Source organism: Ruditapes philippinarum, unplaced genomic scaffold (genome assembly GCF_026571515.1).
Source record: "Ruditapes philippinarum isolate M1 unplaced genomic scaffold, ASM2657151v2 ctg6367_1_1_1_1, whole genome shotgun sequence".
In the NCBI taxonomy this organism is placed as follows: Eukaryota; Metazoa; Mollusca; class Bivalvia; order Venerida; family Veneridae; genus Ruditapes; species Ruditapes philippinarum.
Genome location: NW_026865133.1, coordinates 648 through 14,492, shown reverse-complemented (window position 1 = coordinate 14,492; position 13,845 = coordinate 648). Strand labels below are relative to the sequence as shown.

At 31.6% G+C, this 13,845-nt stretch overlaps 1 long non-coding RNA gene across 2 annotated transcripts; it reads left to right on the top strand.

The window, feature by feature from the left end:
- The first annotated feature begins 378 nt into the window (after positions 1-378).
- LOC132727961 (uncharacterized) lies at positions 379-12,894 on the top strand. Of its 2 annotated transcripts, none has more exons than XR_009625418.1 (6): positions 379-570; positions 10,550-10,655; positions 11,288-11,343; positions 11,622-11,688; positions 12,239-12,304; positions 12,669-12,894. It is a non-coding gene; the product is annotated as an uncharacterized LOC132727961 (long non-coding RNA). The 2 variants fall into 2 exon arrangements; XR_009625419.1 differs by lacking the exon at positions 379-570 and adding an exon at positions 8,123-8,224.
- Positions 12,895-13,845: the final 951 nt, after the last annotated feature.

Below are 13,845 nucleotides of genomic sequence, written 5' to 3'. Positions count from 1 at the left end.
AGCAATAGTTTGTTTAAAGCAAAAGTACTGACATCCGACGTTGCGATCTATCATAGGGTTCTAAGTTTGCAAGAATCCTCCGAGAGTTCATGGTCGTAAACATTCGACAGACAGGTTTAAATGTTTATGAGCTTCATTGCGTTTTTCTAATATGCTGATGGAAATGATATCCCTGAATCACATTTATATTGCATGAAGCAGATTTGTTTGTGTTTAATGTGATGTAAACTACTTTAACGTGACAAGTTCAAGCAGCCGTTAGTGTGATTGATAACTGTACCCATTTTAGTGTCATGAAACATCTAGTAAACTTTGCTGTTTTCGTTTACTTTTTAGTTGTTTCTTTTTGTATTTTTATATGCGTTTTTAAAGTTACTCAGTGTATGTACGTAACACTGTCAATACAAAAAAGACATAAACCGGAATCCGTCTATCAAAAAGGTTTATCTTTTAAGTTGTGTACAACATGTTATTCTCTGTCATACTTTAGATTTCCTTATTGAGTGTTTTGTCCGGGAAAACGTGTATTATCAAGTAAAGTTTTGTACTTTGGATAACAAATACTTGAAGGTAATTTCTATTATTAAAAATGTTTACTTTAATAGTTTTAAATTTCAAAATTTATTTTTAATTTTCTGTAATTAAAAAACACACAGGAGACCCAGAAGCTAATGCTATACTTAATGAATAGAAACATTGACTATTTGGAGAAGAGAGTTTCGAAACGGTTATCAAGGCGTCCTCGTTCAATCCTCAGACGAGGCAATATTTCCTCGTTGCAATACATCTCATACATTTGGATTGATAGTCATTTGTCTCCCATTTTTTTTCCAGAAGTTATGTTGGATTAGTAGTCGGTTATTTGCAAGGAAACCGGCAACTACATTCCTTTATTTCAATAATAAAGGATCATTGAACATTATTGTTTAATCGTCTAAAAGCTATATTTTGCAACGGAATGTTTACTGGAAGAGAATTTTTACATTATGTCAAATTAATTACTAACAAAAAAACATTATGAACGCCTGCTAAGTGTTGTAGATATAACAATGTTTGACCAGATAACGTCCTCGGTATATTTTGGTAACCACAGGAAGTATTATGTCAAATAGATATACTATTGCAATGAAACTATTCAAGTGATAAAACTGCACTTGAATTTTCTTATTAATCGTTTCTTTACATTCATAGCAAACCCATAATATCGATAAGACGGCTGGGTTTTTGTCGCTACTAAACTTTAAAAGCTTAACTAGTAGGGAGGAACGCAGGAATTTATACAACAAGTTTCATAATGTTTTTCGATGGCGGATTATACTGCATTTTACCAGATCAATAACTGTTTCAATAAATAAAAAGGCAGGGATATCTGTAATGTTAAACTGCACAATTTAAATCAGAAAATAAAAAGAATGTGCTTTATAAAGTAAAAACATCTCGTCATAACCCAATTTTGACGAAATATTTACAGGCATAATAAGCAAGGAATCCTCTATCAAAATGGTAAAATAAAATGTTCCTTTTTGTATTATAAGAATGTCATTATAAATTGTAATGTCTGGCGCTACGGTAATTGCCAAGAACCATCACCTGATATCGCCACCACCACAGACACTGGCGTATGTTCGTTTGTCAACATAAACTTTGTGGAGGAATTCATATTGTGCACTACTAAACTGAAATAGCGAATTAGAAAAAATATTGTCATGTAGGGAATTAAGCATTCTATATACATAAATGAAGATCTTTCTTCATTGATTAAATAAAATTAACTGTCCTTCCAAATAAAGACCATTTGTCTATAAAAGTCATGCTCGGTAGCTCCTTTGGGTGACATTTCCCCCCAGGTTTGACGCAAAATTGAAACTGAGGAGGGACACATTTACAGCTGACAACGTGTTATAAGATAGGACATACAAACAACATAAATAACATATAACAATACCCTAGACATGACTATAGACTACTGGGGGAGTTTAAACAGGTTGTAGGCGCAACAAGACTCACCGCAAGCCCAAGAACTCGTTGCATTAGAACACTTTACATGCGTAAGTATGGGATATAAATGATTTTTTACGTGTGCCTTTAGCGCTAATGGCCCTCTTTTATTGTAATAAATTATTGGTCACCATTTTGTTCTTCTAGCGAGCTAGAAATACATTAAATACAATACAAATCACATTTGTATACCTTTTTGTCTCTCGCCTTTTCGAGAAAAAGAAGGATATAGGAAAACTCTCGCTCCGTCCGTCTGTCCGGTCCGTTTTTCAGCCATTCATAAATAACAGATGTTCATCAAATTAAGAAGATCTGGCATGCGAAAGAACCAGACCTCCACGGTGGTCCCATTTGGAGATCAAAGATCAACATTGTCTGATGGAGGTTACAATTCATGTCCGGTTTATAACTCTTTTGTCCATCAAGGTATTTGAAATAACTTGGCACAAATGCTCACTCTGTATGACAACTTGCTTGCAGTCAACATTGTTTGATGGGGAGAATATTTCTTATCCAATCCATAACGTTAACATCCATCAAGGGATTTTAAAATATTATGACACACATACATGTAATCATCATAATAGGACCACATGTCATACACAACACCCAGAATCATACCGTCAAGGTCAAGGTCACACATAGGTCAAAGCTTAAAGTAGTCTGTTATAATGCCTTTTGTGTCAGATCCACAACTTTTCTACGTATTAAAGTATTTTGAAAAAAGAATTGCACACATATATTCACCCTATGAGATAAGACAATGAGTCATGCGCGACTCTACCAAGGTCAAGGTCACACTTAGAGGTCAAAGCTAAACATGATCTGTATCTATTTTGTCCAGAGAAAATCTCCGAAAGAGATTCCATTGTAACTTAAAATATAACGCACTGTAACTCCATATTGAATATTGTTTTAATAGTTTCCTGTATGTGCTTATTTTCAGTAAAACAAACTCCTCGTACTATTTCTTTTGACACATACACTAGAGTTATTTTATTATATTTCTATTTTAAATTCATTGTTGCCTGTGCATTTATCAAAAGTTGGCACTGAAACTCAAGCTGTCAAAATAATACAAGTGTGTTCTTCATGTAAAACTTCCTTTGGGCAGGGCACGCTGGTAACTGTTACAGTGTCTTGGAATTATATGTATTTTACTATAGGTTTTGTCATATTGTTACAATCAGATTGCATTTTTATAAATTCGATTAATGCAAAAATCTCTTTTTTTCTTCCTTCATTGCAGTAAAAATATGTTCATGACAAGTTTATGATTTTGAACGTAAACCTACATAAATCATCAAGATATGCAAGGGCGGATAAATGGGAGATATCTTCCTTATTGGCTCTTCCTTGCTTGCTGATGGTTATATTAGATAATACTTAAGTGCCAAAAATAATACCATTTGATTCTAGCTACTCTTATTTACGATTGTTTTTCAACTGGCAACAAGCAATGTAATAGAAATATTTTGAGCGTTTAGAAACCAACCCTGTGTCACGCGGCCAAACTCAATAGCATTTCGTCAGTTTTATTACATAATAATTCAAAGAAAAAGTACGGTGTCCCGTTAGGGTTATCGCTAAACAATAAAGATGAATAACAAAATTACGATGGTACAAAGTCGACGGTAGGTTGATGGAAAGTCGAAAGTAAAATTATAGCGAAAAGTCGAAATAACGAAGTCACGATAATGAAACCTCGAAATGAGTTCGTGTTTGCAACATCGTACTTTCGACATCTTTTCACCATCATAGTTTTGTTATTTCGATACACTGAAATGGAAAGTTTATTTTTCTAATCATTATTACATTTAAAACTATTTTCTTATATTTAATTGCAACAAACGTGTCTTACATTTGTCACATACATTTTTTATTTACTAAAATTGACTGGTGGTTAATTATACATTAAGAACATGCGGCTGTTATTGTCCCGTCAGTCTATGAAGCTGTCACATTTTGAAATTTTCACCGCCTTTTAATTGCAATCACTATAATTGAGGGTTTCGCGGACGGGGAAATATGACTGAATTCATTTTACATGTCATAACTTTTAGCGTTTGTTTAACTCAAATATATGCAAAATGGTTATGATCACTCTTTGCTCAAGAGTGAACTCGTCGCAGACATATTGATTGCATAACTAGACGCAATCGTATCTGCAAATCAAAGTGTATATTGACTAAGTCACATAGTACTTTTGGTGAGAAAAGGGCAACAGTTTTTTAACGTTCAGACTTTACGTGTTCGATTCTAACATATTTTCTTTAAAAAAAATGATGAAAAAGTAAAATTGTATCATAAAATGCAATGGATGTGATGCCAGGGGAGGATGCCCTGAACGTCATAACTTCTCCACTTATTACACTTACGCTAAGTGATGTCAATGATTAATATCAAAACATTTTTTTTCAAAGTTCCTTTTATAAAGTATATCAGAATCAAAAGATTGCTTTCAACACAGTTCTGCATGTATCTAATAAACTCATTTCTATATTTTACCTTATTATTGTATAAATTATATATAGTATTTTCAAGCCATTTATCGATAAACCATTGAAAATAGTAAACATCAACAAATGAATATAGTCAAATCAAATATTTTATTGGCAAAACGCATGTTCGTCGCCAAGTAAAAATGCAGAAAAATATTAAGCGTTATAAACTATAAAAATATATATAACGTTTAAGTGTTCAAACGAATGTATGATGTAGATTCAATTATCAGTTGCATCGCTGAATTTACAAATTTTGCTATGTTAACAGTTACATTTTTGATTGTACATTTCATTATTAATAAAGAATAGAATAAATTTACACAAAAACTATATCAATTAATTATTTATCTTGACGAAAATAATACGATTGGAAATGTATAAAACATTTCCTTCGTGTATATTACATAATTTCCGTATATAATCAATTGCTGTATGCTACAAAGTATTTTAAACGATTAACACCTAGACCAAAACGTCTTGATAAGAATCATTACAGACATTTAGAATTGAACAATCTCTTACGTGTCAATGAGACGGACATTAATATGCCTTGTTGGTAAATACTATCAAGAGGATATTTTTCCGTTTGGGTGATATACGGAATTTATTTTCACGAAATAAGATAAAATTCCATATATTTTCACGAGCCGGAACTATCGAAAAATAAAACCCTCGCTAGATTCTAATTGTATGCAATTTTATTTTGATTCTTCATCGATGAGATTCAATTTGATGTCGTCACCTTACACTGTGTTGAGAAAATATAACATAATTATCACTTTTAATTTCTTATAATGAAATGAATAACTGAAGCTATTGGCTGTCAAAGAAAAACCATCTGAAATAGTCACTAAATATGAATATATATTTTGACTCCGCCCACTTTCATATTTATTTTTAAGTATCTATAACATATCGTACGTGATGACTGAAACACTAATTGTAATAAAAAAAAAGGGAAAAAAAAAAAAAAAATAAAAAAAAATAAAAAACAACAACAACAACAACAAAAAACTAAACAGGTTTTTGCAGCAATAAATTTTTTAAGACCATAATTCGTAATTTGATAGTGACAATATCATAAAACTTTTAAAATTAAGTGAAAATATAGGGAAATTGCGGACACACAATATAAAATCTCAATCCAATCTTTCTAGAATATGCTTCCTAGTATGCTATATTTATCTTAAGGTTATATCGTAGCTCAGCTCAAAACCTCGGCATGTGTAAAAAAAGCCAAGGAGGCATGAATGATGATTATATATTTTAAAACCGAAAAAGAAAACTCCTATTTCAACCAATCATTTTAAAGTTACAACAAAGCCTATCCTAGCAGATAGATAGGAGTCTCCCCATATTTTTAAAGATGAACTCATTCATTTTTACTTTACTAGTGATAAGTAACAGTAACATAACAACACATTTAATGCAACACCATTAGCTACTAGTTTAACATGAATTTACATATTGCGACATTTAACGGAAGCGTTGCGACATTTGACGGGAAGTGAAAATCGTGCGACATTTAATGTTACCATTGCGAAATTTAACGGCAGACGATTATGCGACATATACCGGCGGTTGCGACATTTAGCGGCAATGGTGAGACATTTAGCGGTAAGTGCGACATTTAACGGAGTTGCGACATATAACGGCGCCACAAATACACCCGCCATTACTACTTTGTCCAGAAAAAGACGGTGTCTTGGTCAGAAACATGATATTTGGACGTTGCGCGGAAAAGTTGTGGTAAACGCCCTATCACCGTGTTATTCTAGAAATTGAAAAACTTATTTATCAGGACAAGGTACATTTGTAAGAAAAGGGGCATAGTTTTGAAAACTATTTTATAATGCAAATACAAAGCATATTGTTTCCCATTTAATATGTAAAAAATAAAAATTCATATTTTATCATATTTAAAGACTAATACTAGCCAGATGAAACCAATTTTTCAATATTAATATGTATTAATGGGGTTGAGCAAGTTTGGTTGAACCAGTGTGTACAAAATGAAAGGTTGTTTCTACATTTTTGTCAAAGTCTTGAAGGTAACTATTTGCAAGGATGGTATAGCAAGTTAGATTCTAGTGAATGTCTCTCTTTGTATGATCGTTTTGAAAACAATTATCATCAAAAAACTTATATATCTACTTTAAATATTAGGGAAACTCAGACATTGCTACGCTAAGTTATGTGCAGGTCTATCATATTTAGAAGTGACTAAAAAGTCATATATACAAGACGAACTCCAATTATTGAAATTGCAAAGTATGTTTAGGAGTATTTGAAAATGATTTTCATTTTCTGCTAGTCTGTTCGGTATATGCAGATTGAAGATGAAAATATATTGCTCAGAAGTAATATACTTGTGCAACAGTCCACAAATTGAGTATATTATTATCATGTAAAAATGAAAATGTTATAAAAAAACCCTTCCAATTATGTTTTACTTCCACCAATTCGAAAAAAGATGATAATGCAGTTTTGATTAAGTTATGTCTACATCTAATCTTCAGTAATGTAATGTGTGAGAATTGTTATAATGCATTGATGTGAGAGTTTTGAATGTAAATTCCATAGAGTTTGTTCGTCACATTTTGTAGTGTTTGTCGCACACTTGTGTTGCCTAATAGTTTAAAATATAAGTCCTTTATCTGGTCTCATTCAATTTAAAATCAAATGCCTTTGTTGTCAAACATGAAATCATGTTGATCTGTTAACATAGGACACCTTATATAAAATGTATTCATAAATGTGATTGATTATGAGGTAAAACTAGGTTATCTCAAGACTTAATTTCCGCTTACCGATTTTATTAAGTTTTGTTTCTGATTCCATTAAGTTTATCGTCTGAATTTAAGACTGAAGCACTTTACAAACGCAGTTGATATTGAAATAGTGAAACGGACATGTACGACAATATCGTCTTAAACATCTTCCGAATTGGTGTTTTTTTAACAATTTTGTAATTCAACCAGCATGTAACTCATCCCATGATTATTCATATGCAATATTTTGTAATATTGTTTTAACTTCGGAATCAATCATGTTAATGTTTGAGGGGACTCAATGGGGCATCTTTGTACATAATTGTCGATGGGGCGATTCCTTAATCTTGTTAAAAATATGTCTTGATATAACCTACGTGTCTTTATAGCTATCCTTTCCAAGAAGGAGCTTTTTTCGTTTATGTCACATGGGGTCTTTATGAAAGACAAAAATCTTCTAAGATTCTGAAAAACGACATTGCGATCCATCTCTAGGTTCTTAGTATGCAAGGTACATGTTTGTAGAAAGTCCGCAAAACAGTCAACATGCTTATTTTTTGTCATATGCTGCTTTAAATGATTTTCATGAATAAGATTAATATTTTAAAGAGGGGATTTGTTTAGTAAACATAAATACTTGGATATGTTTAATATCTTAGATATGTTCCCAGCTGTTCAAGTTTGATATTTATATCACATTTAGTGTCTAGAATAATCTAGTTTATTGTGATCGCTTTGTTTAGAATCAAACTCTATTTTAGGAATGCGTTATTTGTGTCACTAAGTGTAGACACTTGACAACGGCAATATGAACAAAAAATTTTAGTTGTGCATAGAGTTATTCACTGCCACACTTTGACGTTGCTCCATTTGAATAGATAGTCCTGCTTTGTTCGGGTTTAGTTTTAAAATTAAATCAATTCTATTAATTGGGATAACAAAAACATAAAGGTAATTTATATAGTTCAAAATATGTCATATTGTTCTAAAAAAAGTGTTCGTTAATATTATTAACACTGTACTTAGTAAGTATCGAATTGTTATCAAGGCGTCGCTGATTTGATCCTCAGCGATGCGTTATTTCTCAATGACAATTAATTTCGGACATTGTGTTAATTTGTCAGTTTTCTTTCGTTGCCAGTTTAGAAATTATGTTTGACAAGGTGTCAGTCATTTGGCAAAATCGGTTATTACGTCCATTTGTTTTGCGTTGACATTGTAAAGATTTTCCAGAATTTTAGGAGAATTTTTATCTTATGTCTAATTTTGAAACTAATAATAAATTTTTTGAATGACTAGGAAGCAAGGCAGAATGCACAATATTGTATGCATGATCAGTTTTTGTACTTTCAACGAGAAACCTTTTAACTATTATCAAATAAGACGGTAGGTTTAATGTTTGTCGCACTTACACTGTTAAATTCATATGGTGACTTACCTGGTGGATAGGCATTGTACTAATTATAGATTTGCTGAAAATGTGTACCAAGTACAATAATGTTTATCGATATCAGATAAAAAGTGCATATTACGAGATATATCTACCGTGGGATTTCAATCACCTTTATAAATATTTCAAGTAAATACAGACATTTGTAATTTTAAATCACACAGAATTCAAGTCAGGAATGATTGCATGTTTTTTTTTAAGTTACACATTCGGAATCTCACCGTTCTTGACATCGCGCAACATTATGTAATGAGCTAATGAACCGTGTCATGGTTGAATAATTCAATGTGACCCCAACTCTGTTCCGAGTTTATAATTCATATGCAAAATGTAATGAGAAAGGTCATCATGTCGTTTGATATAGCGCAAAAAACTATTTCTCCTATAAAAAGTTTCACGAATAAGCAAGCTATCGTTAAAGCACGACGACCTCCGTTTGTTGTATGTTCATATACAAATTTTAAACAGAATTTCCTTCTAAAACACTGGAAAATTTTCACAAAACTTCATCGTTATAGTTGATAAAGACCCTCACAAAAAGTTAAATGACCAAGTGTTATGTTTTTGTGGGTGAACATAAATTTTAATGTGAAAAACGTAGATATTTGCAATGTATCATCACCTGATAAGCTTTTGATTTGATGGATGGGGGAACTCGTTGGGTGAAGTCTATGTCTCACGTAAGGTACAAAGAAAAAAAGGGATTTCAAGGCAACAGAACATACCCCGTAAGTCTCTATAAACACCAAAACCAAGTGTCAAGCGATGGTTAACAATCTAAACGATCTTAGGCAAACACAACCCCGTATGCCCCTTACTCTCTGCAATGTCAACTTTTAGAGGAATCTAACATTGCAACATTATGAATTTTAAAACCGACATGTTTGTTTCAAAACACTGACATGGCATAACTTTTCCATAGTTTGACCATTGCTAATTTTGCCATGGCAGAATTACAAAATGTATATTGAGATTACATTAACGGATTCTATTTAATCATAAATATCACCTTTTATTTAGCAAATTTTAATTTAAAATTACAAAATGTCATATATTTACACAAAACAAAATGTTAATAGCCCAAATTTATCCATTTGTATAGAACCTGTATAAATCCACGAAAATCATCATTAAGACCATACTTAAAATAATAAAAGTGGTGGTGGTAGCTGTAGCGGTAGAAGTGTAGCAATAAAAGTAAGGTAGTAGAAGCAGCACCAGCAGCTGCAGCAGTGTCAGTTGTTGCTTTTGTCATTGTTTGTAAAGGTAGTAATAGTGTGAGGCAAATTATTCCAAATTTGTATACTCCACAACATTGGTGTCAAGTGTCATGTGACAGCTGTATAAAGTTGCACCATATTTCACAACTATTACAGCGTTTTGTTATCTTTCTGGGATATCATTGATTCCAGCACTTTTAAGTGTTGAAAATTGAGTTTAGGACAAGACGGTGCTAGGGGCTGCAAGGGTTGTTTCACTTTTTATCATCCCTCATGTGCAGACTTAATCAAACCTAGTGTGCAATTTTCATGTTTTTTTGTTGTGATTAATGCCTCCGATATATCACCCTTCTTCCAGATTTAAAGTTCTAGTATCAGTTGTATTAGAAGGAATGAAAGTGGTGGTGGTGGCGGCGGCTATGTTTGCGATGGTTGTAGCAGTAGCAGCTGCAACAGTAGAATTAGCAGTAGTGGTGCTATAAAATAATGATAGTAGTTGTGGCAATGTGCGAATAGTAGTGGTAGTGTTGGTTGTCGTGGTGAGTAAGTGGTTGTCGTGGTTAACATACAATAAGGGATGCATGCTTAATATATATTCATGTTTAGACTGTTGGAAATGGACAGAGAAACAGCCGATTTCACAGATAAACAGGCAAGTATGGACCACAGGCAAAAGATTGCACTTTTCCAAAGTATAGGAAAAGCCACACAGGTATTGAAATGTTATATATTATTTATTCTTAAAAGTTAATGTTATGTCTAAAAGTGTCATATTAATTTCCGTCACACTTTTCTATGAAATACAGAAAGGATAGTCTAGTTTTTTTTTCTATAAATATTGTAATCAAATTGAATGAAAATGAATATTTTACAAGTTCCAATAGCCAATAGGAATTTTGATAATTTTCATACAACAATATGAAACTAAATCCTATTTTGATAGAAAATAATTTGAAATTATGTTTATTATATACTTTGTCTCTATTTAACCTGGTGATTTGAAAAAAAAAGAATCCCTCTCAATTTTGTGTATAACCTGAGTTTGTTTTAAAGAAAGTAGTTCGGCAAGACACCAGTTGCAAAACGGAACATATGCTTCCATGCAGTTTAAATAAATTTTACAGTCAAAATATAGAACATAAAACTACGCATTTGTTTCATCTTTTTTGTTTTAGTTATTTCATTTACAAAGATAATCTTACGATAAATGCCAATTTTTATGATAAATGTGTTTGATAAAATGTGGTTACTAACAAATAAAAAATAATATAACGTTATGCTTAGTACTATAAACATTTTTGTACAAATAAACTGTATGATTTTAAATCTGTATATTTCAAATAGCCTCCACAAAAAAAACCAGACGTTCCAAGAAAAAAAATTCCAACAAGCACAACCAGGTTTTATCTTTGTTTCTTAGACATAGACCTTGCCATCTTTTTGGTACATCAACGTATTCTTGAATTATACGATGTTATGCTTTTTAATGAAATTCACAAGTTTGTTTCATGTAAAATGGCACTGTTAATTCTATTACTTTAAAAAAATACGTAATGTAATACTTACTCTGATTTTGGTATATTTTATCTCATGGCTAATAATTTATTCATTCCTTGAATCCTCTTCAAAAATAATCAAGAAAATCACTTTTTGATACATAATTATTTTCTTATTTTAGCTCCAACGCCGGATGATGAGTCCCCTCAAAGTCAGTCACCAAAAGAGACAGATGCGTTTGATAAGAAGTACATGTGATATAATGATATTATTTTGTGAATTTTTTTTGGTCTTATTTTTACATTCCTGTGATAGGGCGAGAAAAAAAAAGTTAATGTATTTTTAAAAACTTAAGTAATAAAAAGTGGATAGTGTATAAATGTCTATGCACAAAAAATGCAAGAGAGAGATTCTACTTGGTTTGTAGATGTTTGGGTCTTTCCTTGCCATGTTTAATGAATTTCTTGTAAATTGTATTGCGCTCTTTAACGTAACAGATATATTTTTCATTAGATATGATATATTTTAATGGAACGACCAAACGGAAACTTTGATTTAGAAGTATAGTATTGTATTTAAGGCAATATTAGACATTAGAAAAGACGCCTAAAAGAAATGATACATATACCTGGTTCATTTTTTAAAGGAGGCTATCACACCAAAATCATTTGTCTTTTTGGGAATTATTATTATTAACATCATCATAATTATGCTTCTTGATAAATTACTCGCTTTTTTAAAGATGCTTGTATTTTTACTGAAAACAAATGTGTCAAATCTATGTTAATATATATTTAGAACCGGCAATGAATTCGACAAAGAATTACGTGTGAAAATGGTAGACGTGTCTGCCAGTCAAAGCCGGTAAGTCTTTATATAGATGTATTATTTGAAGACAATATATATAAGACAATGTAATTAAACAAAAATATTTTTCTAATGTTTGTCATTCCCGCCACCAATGTCGTTGACTTTGCTTTTTTGTATGTATTGACTCATACTTGTGCAAGGCGACGTTTAGAAGTTATATATGTTTTCCTTTTGTTGCTGATTTGTTTAATTCTGATTAGTTTGAGAATTGACATCCATTGGTTCCCTTTCTCTTATATGTTTTAGAGCATATATTGAAAAGACAACGTCAAATCAAAGTCAAATTCCATAATACAAGAACAAAAAGATTGTATAGATTTGCTTAGATATTTAAAGCAAGTTGTGATAATATTTGCAGCAGGTGGTCTCCAAATGAAATGGAAATATTCCAACATCCCATGTGCTTGATCAGTGCTGAAAATGTAAAAAACGAAATTGAAGAAGAAACTAAAATACTTTTAAAGAGCGAGGAACAAGTATTTGATCAAATAGCAAAGATAGATTGGCCAATGGTTGTTGTAGCCGTCGCGGGTTTGTACAGAACTGGAAAGTCATATCTAATGAATCGTCTGGCGGACTCGAGCAAAGGTAATTTAAAAATTTATGTCAGTGTAATACATTCAGTCTCAAACAATGGCAAAATTCACAGAACGAGATCGTTTTTAAAGTCAAAAATAAATTAAAATGTTATTTTGATAGATACAATATTACATCGCAAGTATATTGTTATTGCCGTTATGCCCAACAAAGAATTTGAAGCTAAAGTTTTGATTTTGATAATGCTGATTTAAAAGGTTTCGCCGGGGAACAAAGGGAAAAAAAAACCCAAAAAGGGCTTTTTGGGAAATGGTGAAAAATTTACCCCCAAAAATTCAACATTCGTTTTTCCCCTTCTTAAACCCGAAGGGACCTTCCATTTTTTAAAATTATGCAAATTTTTTTTCCAAAAAGCTTGACATAAAAGGGTTTAAATATTTTTTGTTACAAAAACCCCAAATTTCAAAAATTTTACAAAAAATTTCCTTTAAACCCAATTTTGGCAAAAAATTTTGGGCGGGTTAATAATTTATTCAATTTAGACGCTTTTTTTGAAAGCTTTTTTATCAAAATCATTTGAAACCCCTATTTAATTTTTGTTTTCCCGAGGGCATTTAAGGGCCCCCCCTTTCTCTGTTTTTTAAAAACCTTTGAGCCCAAAATAAAATTATGTTTCAAAATTTAAAATATCATACGGAAAACTTTTTGCAAAAAAAACCCATAATCTCCACAAAACCCATTTGGGCCCACTTTAAAAAATTCAAAAGGGGAAATTCCCCTTTTAAAAATTTATCCTGAGTTTTTTACCCTTATGCATTGCTTAAAAGGAAATTAAATAAAATTTTTTTGCAAAAATTTATTTTACACCCTAAAAAATTATAGTAACTATAAACTTTTCGTTAAAAAAGTTGGCTTTTCTGAAAGAAAAAAATCCCTATTCGAATCAAATTTGCGATTTTTTAATTGAAAAACCTTAAATAATAGTACCCAAATTTGAA